This window comes from Rana temporaria, chromosome 5 (assembly GCF_905171775.1).
Source record: "Rana temporaria chromosome 5, aRanTem1.1, whole genome shotgun sequence".
In the NCBI taxonomy this organism is placed as follows: Eukaryota; Metazoa; Chordata; class Amphibia; order Anura; family Ranidae; genus Rana; species Rana temporaria.
Window position 1 is genome coordinate 343,066,518 of NC_053493.1, and position 21,179 is coordinate 343,087,696.

At 36.6% G+C, this 21,179-nt stretch overlaps 1 protein-coding gene and 1 long non-coding RNA gene across 5 annotated transcripts in view; one reads left to right on the top strand and one right to left on the bottom strand.

Annotated features, from left to right (window-relative positions):
- Positions 1-2,692: 2,692 nt before the first annotated feature.
- Positions 2,693-11,881, bottom strand: LOC120941173. Of its 3 annotated transcripts, XR_005749527.1 has the most exons (3): positions 11,053-11,881; positions 10,822-10,933; positions 2,693-5,683 (listed from the first exon to the last, which is right to left on the bottom strand). It is a non-coding gene; the product is annotated as an uncharacterized LOC120941173 (long non-coding RNA). The 3 variants fall into 3 exon arrangements; XR_005749526.1 differs by lacking the exon at positions 10,822-10,933; XR_005749525.1 differs by having other exon boundaries at positions 10,822-11,881.
- Positions 11,882-13,412: 1,531 nt separating this feature from the next.
- The window catches only part of ZFHX4 (zinc finger homeobox 4), a 202,520-nt gene continuing 194,753 nt past the window's right edge, over positions 13,413-21,179 (top strand). The window contains exon 1 of one of the 2 annotated variants that reach the window (XM_040354460.1): positions 13,413-14,092. The gene's annotated coding sequence lies outside the window, so the exon portion shown is untranslated. Of the gene's footprint in view, positions 14,093-14,136; positions 16,043-21,179 lie in introns of those variants that run through there. The other variant, XM_040354461.1, reaches the window with a different exon arrangement.

Genomic DNA, 21,179 nt, shown 5'->3' on the forward strand with positions numbered 1-21,179 from the left:
TATCATCTGTGCCCAGTCTTGCCACACAGAGTTAATCCAGCTCTAAGCAACCCTCTTTTATTGTTTAGTGAAATAAAACGGACTTACAGAGAAAAAACTTAGTCTGTTTCGCCCCCTTGCTGTAAGAGACAGGTTATTTACATATCTCATGCACTAGCTTGGAGCCAGGCATTATTTTTTAATTCCACCCCCCCCCCCCCACACTCCTTTTCTGAAGTCATGTGGTTACTTTTCTGGATTTTGACTGGATGTTAGTGATCATACCAGAGTTCAGTGTAAGGGGAGTGTGGGGAGTTTCCTGACATCACGACTCCACCCACAGAGCTCCAGACAACAGATCCACCCACATAGTCTGCAGCTTTTTAGTTCTTATAACAGACAGAGGGGAGACATTTGACAGGTAAGGATTCGTGCAGGAGGCGTGTATATCCTTATAGATTAGCACTATGGCAGTAGTTTAGAAAGGATGAGAGTGGGTTTACATCCACTTTAATGTCTGCCATCATGATCTCTGCCTCAGCCAATCAGAGGAAGCTTTGTATTTATTCAGACAATAGAAAGCTGAACTATACTCAGCACAACTCAATTTTGTTGGAATGAATGGTAACAGGATGTGTGTGTCTTCCAGCTGGAACAAAAAGCTGAGGCTCCATACAGTTTATACAGCATGCCCAGCAGGTACACCTGCTTGAGTAGGAAATAGTTCCTTTGCACCAGCTTTAGCCCAAGCAAACTAGTTAAAGTGAAAGAAAACCTGGAGACTAGCTTTGAAGAGTATGCAAACCCAAAATTTCATATTCCTAAAATGTGCCTGCTGTACCATATACGTGTATAAAAAAGTACCCTGTTCTCTTTGTATTGCTTTATGTGAAATCCCTGGTGTTCCTGCCAGTCCCTCTGCTTTCCTATTTAAAATGATCAGTTCTCTAGCTATGCTGGGAACTCAGCCTGCTCTCCTCCAATGATCAGACTTGTCCTGACACACCTCCCCTGCACAGTCTTTCACAGGGTAGCTCAGTGTACTGTTGTTTCTCCTCCCCCAGCTCTTATGCAGCTGAGAACCGAGGGATTGTGATTACTTATAAATAAAAAAGAGGCACAAAAATCTATTTATAATGATTTTTGTATCTGTACACAAATGGTTTGCCTTTCATTTCTATGTAAACGGTTGTTTTACAAGGTGATAATTTACAATCACTTTAAGTGCTGCATACACTCAAATGCTTCATACCATAAAAGCTGTGATTTTTTTTTAAATCTATTCAAGCTGTAATGTTTATATAATAATGGGGAAGGGTTGGTGAACTTCCACAAGCTGACACCACCCTTTAATGGGCCCACTGTTTCTACTTGTAAAGCTGGCCCTGGAAAAATATGGGCAGACTTGATGGACCATGCAGTCTTTTTTCTGCCATCACTTTTCTATGTTTCTCATTTTAATAGTTTTCATAATATTTCTATTTTGGACTAACTTGACTTTATGCCCTCTCATATAAATTAATAACTATATAACATTTTAAGGTAGAATACTTAAAGCGGGAGTTCACCCAAATTTTTTTTTTTAACATTAGATTCATGCTCATTTTGTCTAGGGGAATCGGGTAGTTTTTTTTTAAAAACGAAGCAGTACTTACCGTTTTAGAGATAGATCTTCTCCTCCGCTTCCGGGTATGGTCTTCGGGACTGGGCGTTCCTATTTGATTGAGAGTGTTTCGACAGGCTTCCAACGGTCGCATACATCGCGTCACGAGTAGCCAAAAGAAGCCGAACGTCGGTGCGGCTCTATACGGCGCCTGCGCACCGACGTTCGACTACTTTCGGAAAATCATGACGCGATAGATGCGACCGTCAGAAGCCTGTCGGAAGACTGTCAATCAAATAGGAACGCCCAGTCCCGCAGCCCATACCCGGAAGCGGCGAAGAAGATCGCTCTCTAAAACGGTAAGTACTGCTTCGTTTTTTAAAAAAACTACCCGATTCCCCTTGACAAAATGAGCATGAATCTAATGTTAAAAATTAACATTTCCGGGTGAACCTCCACTTTAATGTGAGCCTGTACTATGGGCAATGAGGGCATGTAACAATCATGCTGCACAGTGGCAAAAGATTGGTGAGATGGCAAGCACATGCTCCTTATGTGACTCTTACCTGGTATTTTTTTTCTCTGATGTTTAAGGGCACCTGTGTGCCAACATTCTTGGAAATTGTATATTGACAGCTGCACTAGGGCTTGGATTAATGTTAAAGAGGAAGTAAACTTCCATATTTAAATTTTATCTAAAGGCGAGCCTATAATAAGGCTTACCTATAGGTAGTGTAAATATCGCCAGTAAAATCGTGAATGCTCTCTGAAGGAATGGCCGTTCGTGCTGTTTCTTCAGAGCCCTGTGCCATGACCGGCGGCTAACCAAACACATGCGCAGGAGTGATGTCATTGCAGCTCCGGCCAGTCACAGAGCCAGAGTCCGTGCCACCAGAAGGATAACCGGGTGAAGATGGACGCCGTCTCCAGTGATGACATTGCATCGCTGGAATGCTTTGCCTTGCAGGTAAGAATAAATAGAGAGAAAAAAACGTGCAGCAGTTTACAACCGCTTTTATAGTCGAGGACTAGTCAGAACCACAAACTTCTAATAAATATTAACAATAGTGTAGTGTAAATCCAAAATTTAGTAATCACACATTTAAAACATTTCTTGATACAAAGCAATTTGGTTTATTCAGTCAGAAAATGCTAAATAATTATATACAAAGAGTGATACCTATAGCAACCAAGGATATGTATTAAAATAAATCTGTGCAAGTATATTTAGAAACACCAATGCCAACAAAAGTATAGAATAATTAGGATAGGTTTGATTCAAGGCGATCAGTGGACAGCTGCCTCTACTAATTGCTTCCACTTAAGTGGAGCCAGAAAGTATTGAAAAGAAAATAAAGCAGAGTTGGCGCTATAACCTATAGCAACCAGTCAGCAATCCCATTATTAATCTGACCGCATACATCTAAATGGTTTCAATGTATGTAAAGTGGCATAAATCGCAGCTCCAGGTAAAGCTGGCCATACACTATGTGAATTGTGTCCAGTTCTGCATGAAATTTACACAGTGGGTGGCCTTGACGGCCACTGCCAACTCCCTGTCTGATATCCTTTTATTAAAAAAATCGGAAGAGTTGGGCAGAACATTGTCAGGCCAAAAAATGGCTGCATCCAATCAGAAAAATCAAAAGAGTTGGGCAAAACATTGTTGCTCAAAAAATGGCTGCATCCAATCAGATGCTACCATTGTTCGGGTATTTTGACAGCTGGTGTATAGTGTGGATGGAGGAATCCTTATTTTTTGTCAGTGTATGGCCAGCTTTAATCTGCTCTTCAGCCCCATCACATCCACTGTTTTCAAATATGACTTTTTATTACCATGTTGCCTATACATATGGAAATATTATGTGGGATACTAAAATACTTATTTTGTTAGCGAATATACAAGAACGCTGGAATCGCTTACACATTTCATGCTAAACAAATTTTTTTATTTAAAAAAAGGACTGAATTCAGCATTAAAATTGTGTTCTTGTTTTTATACCACTTAGTTAATAAAAGAAGATTATCAGAAGAATGCAGTCATCCTTCAGGATTTATATGTAACTTGGTTGCTATGGGTAACTGATCTTTAGACCTAATCATTCACCTCACACTACCATATTAAAAAATCCCAAATAACCAAGAAAGAGTAATTATCTGTGTGTATATATATATATATATATATATATATATATATATATTGTAAAAGGATTTGTTTTCTGATCACTTGTACGTCTTTATGTTAGTGCCGCACTCCTTCCCCTAAGGCTGTGCTACTTCGTCTATTATGGAAGAGCCTGAAATGTGTTGCACTTCAGCGATGATGGATCTAAATCAAAAACAAATGTGCTTTTTTGACACAAACAGTAAAACACAATGGAAATTGTTTTATTTCAAATCCCATATATTGGATTTCCAATGAAGTGAGAGCAGTTGAGCATGTGATATCATGCCTGTACTTTACAATCGCCTGATAATATTTCATTATGTTTGAGCAACAAGGCCCAAAAACCCAAATCCCTCAAAGTAGAGGAAATGAGCCCAGCTTACTACCACACACACCTGACACAAATCTGAGAGCTTAATACACAAATTGACAACACTGAGATATTCTATCCCTTTATTTTAAAAAAAGAACGTTTTTTTGTACATATGATAGTATTTAGAGAAAAAAAAATCAATGCAATACTTCCACAATAGTTCACGGAACTTGAGCACCAAATGCTGCTGATGTGAGTGTCCTTGGTCTAAAAAGAAGAAAAACACAAAAGAGTTTCACAGCTAATTTGTCTGTGCTATTTTGTGATTCACAGGTACTGTATGTTTTGTAATGCAGGCCCTCTGTCTCATTGGACAGGCTACATGGTCACCTTTCTAAATATTTCTTTTGAGAACAGCGTTGGTGTGAGGAATGGTAATATATGAAAGGACCAAGGTTATCAAAGCAGAGCTGTATGAATAATACAAAGTTAAAACGGATACATATAAAATCCCCCCCCCCCCAAAAAAAAAAAAAAAAACCTTGGCAATCACTTGGTTGAACATATCCTTATATACTGAATTAATAAATACATAGGCATATATTTTGTCTGTAACATTTTTGAGAGATGTAAGGACTGACGGTCCTAAAGACAGCAGGTGCTGCCACCAGTTCTTACACTTGTGACAAGTGTAGGTCATGGCAGCATTGTGCACCTACTGTGACAACAGGCGTCGGGTTTTAATGGTGGATATTAGCAACACAACACTGGAATATATATGACTCATTACTGGGCATTTACTAAGAAAGGTAGCCCTTGGCTACCATAGATGCTGTGAAGAAAAAATAAAACATATGTATTATTACTGTATGATATTTTATATAAGCTTTTATGTTGAAAGAAGCTATTTTAGATGAAAGTAGAGTATGATGCATCATGAGATTTTTCATAAAAGTGCATGAATGAAAGAGACAATATTTGCTCTCTTACTTTTCCACCCCATAAAGACACTTACATGTAATGTTCCCTGACTTTCTTCTGTTGCATTCTATAGCACTAGCTGAGTAGAGCTTTGTGCAAGTTGCATTTGACCAGTGGTCCTTACGCACTTAGAATATGGGCAGCAAGTTTCTTACCAACAGATATGTTCTGCTATAGCAAGGCAGTAAGTTGTCCACTGATTTCAGGTGTCCCATGACCATGCAGTGCGACCTGAGGACTACTTTTTTTTATAACATATATTTTATCTTGGGGGTAAGAGTTAAGAAATATGTCATTTGAATATGTTCTGCATTGCAAAACTCAATATGTAATAAGCTATTTTTTTATTGTTTAAGGATAGAATGACAATAATTTCAGATATTACTTCTGTTTGTACCATGGAAGATCTGCAGAATGAAATGATTGCTCAGCAGAATACCCTTTTCCTAAATAATTTAATTGGCACCAAGCAGCCAATTGACGTAAATTGATTTGCATTTTGGGAGTTATTTTTGTCGGTTGCATACAGTATATTTGATTCAAGTAAGTCCATACGAAAAACAAATACATTACATCTTCATTTTGTAGGCTGTAAGATGAGCACATTAATGGTCGAGTGAGCCTTGATCTATTGCTTGTGCTAAAAAAAAAAAAAAAAATGAGACACAGGTGCAGTTCTTGCATGAAAATGTTCTTTTGAATAAAAAAAAACAATTGAATAAAGAAGTTAGCTTAAATATTTGACTGTAAATGGTTTTTCTTTATAATGGTTATTAGAAAACCACTCAGTAAAAGATTAGATTATTCTGTAAAATGGAACACTAAATTAAATATATAAAGTGTATCTGATTTTATTGAAATCTGAAATAATAAAGGTAAAAAAAAGACATAGGGTATAGCTTTCCTGATTTTACAGTCAATAGATATTTATTAGGGTGGAGATATCAGACATCAAGTCAAAGAAAACAATGCACAATGACAAATCATGAATATAGCAGAGAAGATTTGCATGACATAAAAAAGGACATAAAATTGTGCAAACCTATAACCTACAACTTTGGCCACATGCTCCAGCTACTGAGTGTCCAAGTAGAGGTAAGCATTGTTCTGTCTAAATATATATATATATATATATATATATATATATATATATATATATATATATATATATATATATATATATATATATATACATATACACACACATACTCAGGGATGCATCGTTCGCACACACACACACACACACACACACACATCTATATATATAAAGATGTGTGTATAAATGTATGTGTATATATATATATATATATATATATATATATATATATATATATATATATATATATATGTATATATAAATAATATTAAAATCTTTGAAGGGGGAGAAGATTCCTAGATTAAAAACACCAGAGATGAAAGAAAAGCATACATTAAAAAAAATACAAGAATATAAACAACACATTCCTTAAAATCATATATTGTTGGAGTTTTTATATTTCCGTGCTTAAATAGTTGGGCTGCAGCTGAGTTTTAATGAAAAGAAGTAGACATTAAGGGGAAAATGAGTGGTAAGCCATGCCAGGAAAGGGTTAACAGGGGAAGCAGGAGGGGATGAGCAAGATTGGAGCATGTGTTGCAGTGAGTAAGAAGTAGCATGGTCTGAGGGTTAGGTTAGATTTCCAAAGCTCTTATAGCTGATCGACCAGCCCGTCGGAGTCACTATTCAACCCGAGTCCCAAACACACGCCTCACTAACTACTTTACAGCCACTTCCATTGATTTTCTTTATCAAATAAACATAATACCCGTTACAGCAACACTTCCTCTTCTCGCAGTCAGAATGCCACAAGCATGCAGGCTGCATTTCTCCACTTTGCAACATCTTCCCATCTATAGTAATTGTACCTTGTGACATCAAATGGCAAAAAAAAAATGTACTAATTGCTGTGAGGATTTCGTTATAACCTTCAAAGCATAAGTACAACAAGAAAAAGCCTTAAAATACAGACAAAAAAAAATTATAATATTTTTAATAGAGCTAATAAATGGTTAATTTGTCTCTAATTGTCCCCTTTTTTGTCTTTTTTTCCTAAAATTCTTCAGAGGTTATATGTCATACAGGTCAAAGGTATTTTAGTTACATCAAAATTGTGTTTAATAAAATCCTCCTCTGTTATCCAAGTTTTTTAAATGTATTTTTAAATGCTGTCTGTTCTCCTATATATGTGAAAGAGTTGTTGAATTATTCATTATTATAATTACTATCATCGTTGTTATTATATTACTAGACCTTTCCAGGTGGAAATAATTTTATTATTGTAATTCAATATCTGAAGAATTTCTCAGTAGTCCTTTTATAATCATTTTTTTTTTTTAGTGGGTGGGGATGGGATGTTTTGTTTAAAAATGAGATAGATAAATATTTGAAATGGCTTGTAGTCAGTTATAGATTTCAGTTTATCTAATCAATTGAAATGCCAATAATTTGATTAAAGGTTTGGTGTTTTACAAACAACCGTTTTGTGACATTTAGGTGTCACAGTCAGGTGTCTTTCCAATAAGGTTCTTGTGTCATAGAATGTCTTTTGCATGCTGTCATATATATATATATATATTTTTTTTAGTGCTAATAGAGGATTAAAATGAAAAAAAAAAAAAGATACAAATAAAAAGGTTTAATCTATCAAAATGCTGTGGTGTTTTAGTGAATGTTTTTAGGAAGAGCCTTTAAAAATCCAGGTGAATTATATGTGATCATACAGTGATTGCAGAATATTAAATTAAACTTAGATAAATCCGCATTGAAGGAGGCAGCACCCAACCCTGAATTTATTTCCCATTTTCTATAACAGCATCACTGCGCTCCTCTCTTTGCAATGACAATGTGCCAAATCTCGGCATTTTGAAAACATTTTCCATATGCTTTAACAGGAGGCTGATAGACAAAGGACACAAGATGGTCTATTTTCTTCTGAGGTATAGTTCCTTTTCATCTTTTTACTTTTCCATGAAATTTAAACATGTTTTCCAGTAGGTACGCTTTGGTCATTCTTTGTATAAGAGTGCAAATTTTTAATCAGAGATATGGATTTTTCTTTATGACGAAAGACTTTATAGATTCTGTGGATCACAATCTTTGTAAAAAGTATTGATCCATTTAGTGTAGGATTGTTTCTTTTCCCGCAAATTAAATATGGTTTTAATTAAGATGGTTTCAAAGTTTGATGTGCTGCTGATTTTGAGAATCTGTATTTTATTTTAGTTTTTAATAACCGTTTTTTTTTGTTTTTTTAAACATGTGTTACTTTCTAGTTACTCAATGTTGAATGTTATTGTTAAAAATACGGTACCCTATTCTAGTTTATTTTTAATTACATTTTATTTTCCAAGTACAGTTGGTTTTATGATTTTGTGCTGACTAAGGAATATTAGCTGAAGTGGTTTGATCAGGGTTTACCATATCTATGGACAAGGCTGTATTGTTTCAGGTAATTGAAACTAGGTCTGTTCTGTTTACTTTTTGGTTTGATTTGTTCTTATTTAATTGCCATAATTAGTGCTGTTTGTTTCGTCTTTTTTTCCAGTGTTTCTTTGGATTTCACTTGAACCCTACTATTAAACGTGTTGTATTAATATTATTCTTTGGATTTTTGGTGGATTTTAAAATAGTGCAGCTTTTGGAGTTTTGTCAGTAGACCTTTTTTTTCTTTATGGTGTTGGTGTTATAGGGGTTTTGGAGATAGTAGGATGATTTTCTTCTGGGGCCTGCAGTGATGTGATTTGTTTATAAACACTGGATGGTTGCCTGGAATGGAAATGGGGGGGGGAGACTGTCAGAGAGCTTTGACCTCTTAAAGCCCAGAGGGCTCCTGAACCCATAACCCTGTCTGCTCTCTGGCTCTTTCTACCTTCTCTTCTCCCTTTCGTGTCATCTTTTTTTTCTTCCTTTTTATCCCAGTGCTTGTGTCTTTGTTCAGAATTCCGCTATCTCTGTTTTCTTTATTACTGTGTTTGCTTTTTATTCTTACCCTCTATTAGTAATTATTTGCTCCAATTTTTTTTTTAATTTATTTTTTTTACAAATTTTTATTTAATCCATTTTATTGTATTTTTAATTTGACTATGATAACGTTTCCTTCCTGTTTTAGCTTCTTTTACATACAACCTGACTTTATTCTCAAGAATTGTTTCACACTTTACCCTAGGCTTTATAACAGTTATAAAAAATGTAATAAAAAAAGTAGCATTAAAGTTATATGTTATACATCCTTCTTGCATGAACTGCTTTTTCTGGAGTGAAAGAATGCCTCTGTGGGACCTGTACTCACCTCTCTAAATCTCACTAGCCAAGTGCTTTCCTTTCTCTTGAGATCATTTTGTTCCAATCAAAAGTCAGCATAGGAAGCCTAATGACTGATTGTCACTGGCAATAAGTTTGTTTTAATTGTTTGTTTTGTAGGAATCAGCTGTGACTTGAAAGGGGGGAGCAGTAATTGACAGCCAGGGCAACTGTATTTACAACACATTTACATATGTACATGTCAGTGGGTGTTAATGATGTGCGTATGTTGCAGGCAATTAGAATTAATTGTGGTTTGCCCCAAATATCAACATTATCTGAAGAAGCATAGGACAAATGACAATGGGTCGGAGAGTGACATGTGGCAATAGAAGTTGTTGAATGCTGCACTTGTATATTTTCATTCTAGTAAAAAAAGTGTGTGTGTGTATATATATATATATATATATATATATATATACACAGTTTGTTTTTTTCCTTTTTTAAGGCAGGTTAGTTAACACACTGCTTTGTCAAATAGCCCTCGGGAGGAACAGAGGCAACAAAAAAAGCCAGAAAAGAGGGGGCCGGGAATCTGAAAGTGTCTCTAGCTCAGACAAAGGGTCTCTAACACTGAAATCTTGTAATACCTCGTTTCAAACTGAGCTGCTCTATAGACTTAGTGAACACCGTCAAAAGACGTGGATTCTCTTTCCCTTGGGCTGGGGGGGTGGGAGGGAATTGGGACAGTTATTAGTGATGGGACGTCTATTAAAACGGAGAAGCTATGTAATTACAGGTTTTAGCATGTCCTTGCAGTAGATTACTCTTTTTTTTTTTTTTTTCCCTCTAGTTGTTTTTATGAGATCGATTTACAGAACAAATAAAATGCTGGGCTTTTATTTTCAACATAAAGTGACCACACGATCTTATAAAAAGAGCAGTAGCATCCTAGTTGTAAAAAAGAATGCTCTTTGCTTAACCCCTTAGGTGCCAAAGGGGCCCAGGACACTCCACATCACAGGAAGGTTGCAGAGAATACAGTACTTCTACCTGCACTGTGCTTGTGTTATTCAAACTCCATTATATTTGCAACACATGGGACACTTTGGATGTTAAACGTTAGCATGGGACGTGGACATGGCTGAGATCAGAGGGCGAAGCTAAGGCGTTTTGTGCAGGATTGCAAGACAGAGGGGAGGGAGATGACAGGAGCAGAAGCATATATAAAAGGGGAGTGAAAACACAGAGTCGATTAGTGGAATAAATGACCTTTTTAAGCAGATAGGGATTCTAAATCTAAGCAAGACAGAAGCATCTTAACAAATGATGGGTATTCTTGCAAGACCAAAAAAATATAAGGGAGATACATATGGGATGCTGTTTAAGCACATCAGTGCAGTTCAAGTAAGAAGGAGGTGTCACATAAACTAGGCAGCAGATGTAAAACAAAAGTACAATATGCAAAGCTGTAAAATTGCCAGAGAAAGGTTGCTCACAGGATAATCATTTGAGTCTGATGAACTTAGTATTCAAGGTAGAAGTTTAAGGGGACAGTATGTTTTGGACAGTACCAAAAGCAACATACTTCAGTAGTAAGTGGATGGGGATCTATAAAACACAGCAAAAGAAATAAAGAAACATGTTAAAAGCATAAAAGAAAATGAGTTAGAAGTCAAAGTGTGAAGAAAGTGTAAATAATAAACATGATAGAGGTTGATAAAACAAACCTGAATGGGTCTGCCTAACGCTGCCTGCCTCCTTGCTTCCTTCCTTGCTTGCTTTCATTCATCCATACATCCCTCCCCTCCTTTCTCTTCTCCCGGGTCGCTGCTGCCTCCTCTCTGTCCTCTCTCTCTTGCTCTCTTCGTATCTTCCCCTTCACATCTGCCAACCTGGCTTCTCTCTCTCCGCTTTAACCTTCTTCGATTTTTCCTAGATCCCTGGCCATCCCTGATTTTCTTCTAACTGAACTTCCCGCAGTATCTTTTTTTTTTTTTTCCCCAGAGCTACTATTTTTAGGAAGAGAGAGAGAGAGGGAGAGAGGGCAGAGAATAAAAGGGTTAGGAGGGGCAGTAAACATTCACAGGGGAAAGAATGAAAATGGGAACTCACCTCTTCACATTCCCTGCCTTCCCTTTTGTCCATTTAGCTGTAATTCAGTAACCCTCAAACCATACTTAAAAAGATATAAAGAAAGCTGCAACAATACAAAGGACAGGACTGATATGTCCTTTTGTGTTTTCCCAGTCCTTTTTATATCGCCATGCATATTTTCTTGAAACTGACCAGCAGTAGCAGACACACACTTTCAACTAATTCATAAATAGTTAATTGTCTTTTTTACAAAGGCTGTTTATTTGTTTTTTTTTCCCAGTTTAGTTGTTACCTGTATATTTGTAGTGACTGTTCCTTTAAATTGATTGGTCATTATAGCTGTTTTGGTATTTTAAAGAATTTGTACCTAATTATAATAGGCAATATATGGAGATTAGCAATTTAGTATTAATGGCCATTTTTGTACATGTAATATTGGATGGTAAAACAATGAAAGAAAAAGAAAAGTGTGTGTGTATATATATATATATATATATATATATATATATATATATATATATATATATATATATATATATATATATTATACGTGTAAGTGTATGTATGAGTGCATATAAATATATATATATAAATACACACACACACACACACATATTTCAACCATCCTGCCTAGAGTGCCACTTGTATTTGTGTGTTTGCATTATATATGCACACCCATCTTGTATTACTGTGTAATTGTTGCGTGTAGGTGTGTGTAAAGATAATAAAGAGAAATCTAGAGACCACTTGAGATTTTCACAGAAATATACATGGGAAGACCAGGAACGATTTTACAGCTACACCGCTCAGTTCCTTCTTCGTCTTCTTGGCTAATAAGGTACATATTTGGTCTGGTAGAATCATCATACAAAATATGCTTTTCCTGTGCTCAGATTTTTCCCTAAAAATCTTTCCGCCTAACCTGTCTATTCTCCACACTTTTAGCTTGGCAAATGTTTTTAATTTGCAAAGTCAGAAGCTTTCAAATAATATCGCTTACAGGACTTGCCAAATTGTCTTCTAGAATTCATTTTGTTGATCTGAGATTCGCCAAAATTCTTGTCTGTGATTTTTTTTTTTTTTTAATACTCTGAAACCATCCGGGAGCTGGATGGTGCTAACCCTTTCCGTTGGTATTTGGCAGACTTGGTACTTAAGGCCTAAGACAAGTTTTTGACGTCTAGCCCAGGAATCCTGGACTTAAAAGGCACGTCAGTTCCAGCATGAGGTTATGGTTCACCTGCTTAGGCTTTTGACATTGTAAACATCCTTTTCTCTGAACTTGTATTTACTTTTGCTTTGTGGAACTCCCATTTCAACGGTGTATTTGAGAATATCTGTATCAGTGTCATTTATACACACTAAGCTAACTTTCCTTTTTCAATTAGTGAATTATAAAAAAAAATTATATATGCATGTAGATATATGTGTGTGTGTATGTAACTATACATATATATGTCATTTTATTTAAAAAAAATATTTTAATAATAATTTATACCACAGTACTATTTCATAAAATAAAACTCCTAAATACACAAGAAAATTCCTTAAGTTTGGTTTTTTCTCGTGCCAAATTTTTCCTTCAGCGCAAAAATGCTCCGGGGAACGTGCGTATTGGAATCTGCGCGGCGTGAAAGTAAAAATCTACTCGTCCCTTATACTTTTTCTTTCTGTATCGTATGCAGGGTACGCCGGTCGGAACATTTAATGATATTTGTAATTACTTTCTATATTATTTTTTAAAGTATAAAAATTGTGGAAATATTCTTAAAATAATAACCATATCACAATATAAAAAGGCATAGTTTAAATAGTTTGAATTTTTTATTTTATTTTTTAAATCCAACTCTTGGCTTGTGAAGACCTCTGAAGTAATTGGTCTAAAGAGGCTCCTACCTTATTTCATTTAAATTCCTTGCAAGTTAAATATAAGAGAAGATATTTTTATGCATTCTTCTGGTCTGTGATTATCTTAGTGATTCTGCTCATTCACGCCGGCCCTATAGTTTGTATACATGTGTGTGTTAGTAATTAAGTCTTCAGCCAGGAGTGGATGGGCTGCTCTGTGATCCTGCTTCTGATTATTGTTGTGGTTTCTGCAGCCCCAGCGAGCGGCTCTAAGTCCGGGCTGCACGTCATTTGCAATCTGGAGACTGTTGATCACCTCACTAATTACACCTCCCCCTCTCTCTCCTCTCCTCTCTCTCTCTCTCTTTCTCGCTCGCTCTCTCTCATTCCCAGAGTGCATATCAGGAACAGACACACAAAGACATGCGCACTCAACTTAATCAGCCATTTTTTTAAACAGGGCTAAAACGATAATAATTAGCAGAATAAAGACATTCATTTCCTTTCCTCCTTTTCCCAAGCCCTTCACAAGCAAACAGCGAGGCAGCGGATGGCACATGCTTTCACACCCTGCGGACCCAGAACAACAAGCAGAGCCCCCTCTCTGCTCCAACCCTCGCCTCTGCACTCCTGCAAAAAGTTCCAGGATTATTCCTTTTTTTGTATGATTATCCTTTTTTATCCTCATTATAATTTTTTCTCCTCTTGATGAACATTCTCCTTTTTTTATGGATGGGATCAGCAGTTGTGATTAAGCTGAAGAGAGAGACGTACATACAGTCTATATAAGAAGATCGAGTGAAAACTGCAAGGGGGAAATGGAAAGTAAGTTTTTTTCTTTAACTTTTATTGAGCAGTTTGTGTTAAATTTAGGTCGGGTATTGATTATCTTTCCAGGCTGATCTTGCACAATCTTTGATATTTCGCTCTCTCCCACTCTCACTCTCTCTCTCACTCTCTCTCTCTCTCTCTAGCTAGCTCAGAGCCTCACTTTGTTTCTCTCACATACACACACACACACACATTCCCCATCTGCACAGATCCCGGCTAACTCCCCCTTCCTTTCTTTTCTTTCCTACAAGCTGACATACCAGGGAGCAGTCCGCACTGATTGCTGCTGGGTGTCCGTTCGCCTTTCTCTTATTTTTTGCTTTTCTCCCCCCTCCAGTTTTTCTCCATTGCAACTTGGATTAGGCATCTTAAGGCAGGGGAACAAAAAAAACGGTCAAACAGAGAGGATCCTGGCTGTCAAAAAAAAAACAGTGCCCACATCTCTTAGCCAGGGATGTCTGTAAGCTACGTTTTCCCTGTAAAGATAAATACAAATTCTGCAGCATGAGTTTCCACTCTGGCTCTTCTTCTCAGTATGCACAACACTATTTATGTCAGGCATTAGGGGCTCCAAGTATGTGCCTTGCTTCCAGGAAAATAAATGCTATAATGATCTGGGTAGTACCAAAAACTTAAGATTACTATCGTCAAATAAAATAAAGGCTCTCTAAAATCAAAAACATGTTAATTTTTCACCTCTTTTTTTTCGTCTTCCCTTCATAAAGCTGGTATGGATTTCTACAAAGGAATAAGCAGACCTGCTTTCTCTCTCTGTCATTTTTTTTTCTTTCTGTTAAATGGTAATGGTATGGTCTGCTAGGTTTAGATGACCTTGCTGGGGGTGGCCGGCAGAGAAAGGCTGTGGGGGATGGTTTTTAGACTGTCTCCTGGAGCTTCCTTGTCCTGTGCTGGCTCTCAGCATCAGGGGCAGGCATAACTCATCTCTCCACTCCCTGCTATCAGCAAACTGACTCTGTGCACACAATGCAACTGACATAAAAGTCACTAGCTTCCCAGAACAGCCAAATGAGAAAAAAAAAGGAAAACAAAATAGGCCATAAAAAGGTCTCCTGGTCTAAATGTTCTTTAGCCTATAGTGCATTTGGTATAGAGAAAACACAACATTACACACTCAGGTTTCTGTTGTCATCTGTACCATTGGGAACTGCATAGTCATTTTCTGCTGCTATCTTTCTGCTCATATGTTTGCCTTCCTCCGATTCCAATCTCCGTTAATCTGATTCCAAATCCTTGCTTTGCCATGGAGTGGAAGTCGGTGGTGTAGCAGACAAGCTCATTGCGTTACCTGCAAGTTGTGCGTGAGGTTTATCGGCATCTGCCGAGGCAAGAGCTGCAAGGGAGAGCAGAACAGTCAGCTTCCTTCTCTATTAACCCTCGGCGCTCTTTCAGGGATTTATCCATATTTCTTTAAAATGAAAGGAATAAATGATCAGGCTCATGCCAAAAAAAGGAGAAAAAAAAAAGAATTTGTAACAAAGGGGAGGGGGGCTTGATGAGAGTAAAACAAAGCCAACTTCATGCTGAAGATGGTGGCTAATATTTATCCAAACAGGCTGCTGTGACGGAAGTCTGACCATCCCGTTGTCTGACAGTTGCATTTCCTCTCCTTCATTCCATTTTCCTTTTTTTTTTTTATTAACCCTTCTCCCTTTTAATCAGTGCTGATGTAGATGGCAGGCAAAGGAGGTTATACATTTTCTCTTCTCCTGGATTTTCAGTGACTTGATCCTTGTAAGCAATCAACGCTGAAGAGCCCAGAAAATGTAATATTTGAGGTATTGAGCAAGCGGAGGCTGTGAAATATGCAGCCCAGCCTGTGGGGCTGCTGCTTAGATTGAGGTAGAGACTTGGCTGCGATTGGGACACGACAGTGACATGGGCATCGATCGCTTCCATTGAGAGCAATGCAAAAACACAGCCTGGGTATGTAACACTCTCAATGCCATCAGCACTTGTTCTACTTTCTGTTTACAGATGATTCTGACAGGGACCTATTGGGCTCTGGGTCAGCTTTTCTTTTCAAAAGAATAATTTTCTTTACAGAGTTTAAGAAGAACACCTACTTGAATCACCCTATTAATGGGGTAATATCTTAAATATGCTTTTTATTAAAAATGTTTGATTTATGAAACATAGTCACCACACCAGGGACATAGCCAGTTAAAAAATAATGCTTAAATAATGACAATTAGAATAGCAATAATAATAATATAAAGTGGATAATGTATTTTTTTTTTGTTATTGTTTTTTTTATATGTGATCATTACTTTACCCAGCAGGGATGCAGAGCCATCTAGAAGAACAGAACAGCTGTTTGAGCTTGTGGTTTAAGAGCAGTGTCCCTTAAAGCCTGTGTTTTTGAATTTTTTTGGCCAATAAACATATTTCAGAATATAGTTTTTTATGTAGGGCTGTAGAGGAAGAAGTCATATACACTTCAAATGGCTTAATTTAATATTAGCTAGGCATATTTTATCCAGTCCAAACATAAGTTAATTATGTTCCTTGTTTACTGTAACCAGTGTAATGTCTACTAGGAAATAGAATACAGTCATAAATCTATTAAAACATTTTTTTTAATCTAGACACAGGAAACAAAGGGAGGTCAGGTGGACCATCTGTAAGGCAGTACCTGCTGTTGCCTTTTTCAGTGACACTGCTTAATTGTTCTTTCAAATTGAAGTTATCAATTAGGCTTAGCTCAAAATAGAGTGGACCTTAGCTGATTGTGAGGACAGTTCAATAGCTGAATCTCCACAATAATAGTGGCTTTGTAGCTGTCTGTTTTAAAAAAAAATGCTGTACCAGCAACTTTAGCATAACAGTGTTGTGAAATCACATTAATATAGCAGAATTCACTGCTTCAATCCATGGGCCTAAATTTACACAATGAAATTTGATTATCTCTAACAACAATATTAGATCCTGCGCTGGATGGATGAGAATTGAGGTGGTTTTGTTGATTGCAAGGGTTTAATGTTGCATTTCAGAATCTGATGTGGTTTAGACTCCCTTCCATTAACAGGAAAACCCCTGAGGTTTTACAATTATTTCTTAAAGATAATACATTTAAGATTGCATTGCTAGGCTGAAGAAATGTCATAAAGGCAAGAAGGGAAGCCCTTAATAACTCTTGAGAATCAGACATGTTCAGCAGTTAAATTGGCTCTGACTTCACCAAGGGTCGACAATGTGTCATTTCCATGAAGCCAAATTGCCCTCTGCCTATATGATATTAATGTGCAAATCAATATTTCAGGGATTAAATTTCCCTTCTTCATTTTTTATGGTTTCTACCTCAATAAGTCTCAAGTCTATTAGAAGAGGTTGGATGATTTAAAACCTTACACTGCGGAATGACTTGTCATAGGCTTGTTGCATAGGCTAATTTGAGATTTTGATTGGAAAAAAACAATAGAATTATAATAGGCAAACATTATATTATAGCCCCAGTCCACTGTAGAGGGAATGGATCTTGTAAACAGAAGACACTTGTTTACGTAATACGTCTTCATTCTCTGGCTTTAAAAATATTGTGTTAATCACCTATTGATTTATTTCAAAATCAATTGGAGCACCCTTTCTCGCTGTGATTCCTCCAGCAGTCCCAGCTAGTATACCTTATTAAACGCTGTGCATTCCTACACCAGGTTTTAAGCAGGCAGAAGCTTAGGACATTCTTCTAAGAATGAAAGAAGTAAGGCGGTTAGATAATCATATCTTGAATGGCCTGATCGATTTGCCACTGGTGAAAGGCTGGAGCATTATACTAGCAGTAGTATGCCATGTTTACACTGCATGCTTGTTGTACTCTAGTGATAGGCCTATACCACTGTATGAGGGCTACTAGCATTCTTTGACTTTTTGTGATTTAGAGTAATTCAATGCTTTATTTAAATACCACTTAGGAAGAAATAACATGGACACAAAAAAGAGGTTGAAACTTAGAGGTGTCTCCTTCAAAATCTAGCAAAGGCCTAGTGCCTATCACTTGCTTTTGTTTTATAGTATTTTACCAGCTGGGCCAAGTTCCGCACAGCTGCATGAATTTCATGTGTGATAGAACATTTTTTCCATTCAGTGTGAAATGTTCCTTCCGAAAACCGTACTACATACTCACTTAATTTAGTCTGCTAAAAGAAATGCCCATGAAAAAGGACAAAAGGGGCTTTAATCTCAGCAAGCTGTTTGTATTTTTTTAATGATTCCTGTCCATTTTGCTTTAAAATGCATGATTTATGAAGAAGTTCATATTAAGGTATAATATTGGAATACAACACAGTTTTATTTTCTCTCCTCTTGTGCCTGAGCTGCTCTAGATAATATGCAGAACCTTATTTTATGCATGTCAAAACACTTAGTTAATCTATTCTTATTTACAATTAATCTCAATAAAATTAATCTTAACTAGGCTTTATTCAGTGGCTTAAAATATCCAATTATATTCAATTAACTGCTGTCATAGTAATTAACATTGCTTAATTGCTTCAGCATAAATTTAGGCAAAGATCATTAGTTACTGCTTGCTCTTTTTTTTCAGAGTTTGCATGGTTTTTCACTTTATGGTGATGTGGAAAATACCAATGTAATACAAATTCTGTTATTAGTTGTATAAGGTAATTAATATCATGTGAAGGCCACTGTTTCTTGAATGTCCTTTAAGATAGATATATAGATAGATAGATAGATAGATAGATAGATAGATAGATAGATAGATAGATAGATAGATAGATAGATAGATAGATAGATAGATAGATACTGTGTAAGTGTTACACATATTCTAAAAGGTGTACCTCTTCTTTACCTATGAACTATTTTCATGGAGGTTTTCAGTCTAAACCTCCATAAATGTAGTGTATTTGAATACCATACACACATTACACTTAACACTTCTGTAAGAGTGTGTCAGCATGTGCCTCTCTATGTATACTGTGTGAGGGCATACGTTCCTTTCAGTGTGTTGTTAGAAATATGAGCGGTTAGGCTGAGCCTAGTGTTTATAGAAGAAGAGCCTTTCTCTGTCTGCCTTGGGGCTGCACCCAAAGGCATTGCTTCCTACTCTAGACCCATCAGAGGGTTAAGGACTTGGCCATCGTTCAAAGGGTATAACGTTTGGGGAAGGTGCATGTGAATATGTACAAGTTTCATGTAATTAGTGCTTAATTATATTAACATATGCAAATTGTCAACTTTAGAGGCTTGTTGAGCAGGAAGAGATCAGATGAGCACAATTGCTGCATTGTTCTGCCATAATAATGGATTTCAAGATGGATTGTGGAAACATAACTAGCTCTCTAATTTAACTCATACCATGGTAAAATTTCATTAGTAGTCATGGAGACTGGTTTAATTGTGCTGACTAATGTTCTAGGTTGCAGAACGTCCGAAGAAGAAGTAGAAAACGTTGTTTGCCTAATCCACCTCACAATGACACTTGTTTGTACACGTTTCCCCTTGTGTGGGAATTTGCATATGCAAATAAACAGTTCCTCTGCTCCATTTGTCATGGCTGTTCATTACCCATGAAGAGGACATTGTTACAAGGCTGTTACTGGGGCTTCCAAGACAGGATAGTGTCAACCAGTCGAGCCACATTCTTTCATAATTTGTCTCTGATTAATAGACGTGAGTGAGGCTTATTCTACTTGGGCCCCTGCAAAGGGCAGGTCAGTTCTCTGACTGAAAAGACTTCCCTCAGCAGCTGAAGATGTTTTTTTTCCTTTCTTATATCGCTTTGCTTTGACAAGCCCACTCATACCCAGAAAAAAATGACTCTTGCTCTCTCTAATACCTCATCCAGCAATCCTTCGCTTCCTACTGCAGAAATAAGAAAAAATAGGAGATTGTGCTATCTGAATATTAATCCTGTTTTTGACAGGAAGGTAAACTGATATAATTACTTTTCTGTTGAAGGAATGGTGGTTTATACAAGTGTGAAAGCATCGGAAAAGGATTAGCATTTTTTTGCATAATGAAAAGCTCCACTGAATAGGCCACTGAATGGTTGACTGAGTGACCGAGATGAAAGCAAGGCCCCTCTTTCTCTCTATTCTTTTGCCTGGCTCTAACTAAACTTGTATTTGTCCAAGTGGTTGGGATACAAGCAGAAGCTCAAATTTCAACAAGGGTCTAGATGTCCTCAGCTTTCACCGTCACGTGAAGTAATACATATGATAAAAATCAGTGGACGGATATCGACTATGGGTCAATGTGTAGTAGTGTAAGTCAGCCTTATGGTCACACAACTAAGGACTGTTAGACCACAGCTTTCTGGATTAACTTTGGTCTTCATGCAAAGCCTTATTTTTTCTTAGTATTACATATTACAGTATAGTGAACTGTTACTTAAACAGTATGCTAAACATTGCATGCATAGTATATGTCAATATGTAAAATATATTAAACACTACCTATACATTATCATTATGTGTATCTTAATATTTTTCATATGAAAGTTAAACTGTGTTAACTTTATATTATATAGTTCATATGAGAAGGCTGTCCTTTATGTACTTTCCACGGTCAATCTTCTCCTTCTATTATATAGTTAATATGACTGTGCTTGGAATTGTACAATATATCTCACATGATTAAGTTTAACTTTATAGCACACAGTTCACATAACAAAGCATTCATATAACTAGGTTTTTCATTTAACTAGGTTATTATTCACTTTATATAACTAACTCTGGCCTTGTATACTTCACGTAACTAAGCTTGCCTTTACATCACATCTTTCATAGAACCAAATCTGACCTTACACTATATTGTGTACAGTACTAGACCCTTACATTATATTACTCATATGACTATGATTTTATTATGTTCTTTATATGACCATAGTTATCTGTATTTTACTTGCCTTATCTATGTATCACTGTGTTATAAGCACATCTGAATCTATTGCATTCTTGATATCACAAAAGCAGTTTTTTTAAAAGGTTTTGCGCAGATATCGTTATTTTTTTCCTTTATCGGATGTAAACATGCTGTGTACAGTACTGCTGTGTTTTGTAGTTGGCTTTGGTATGCCTGGAAATCTTTTAACTATGCTTTTTCA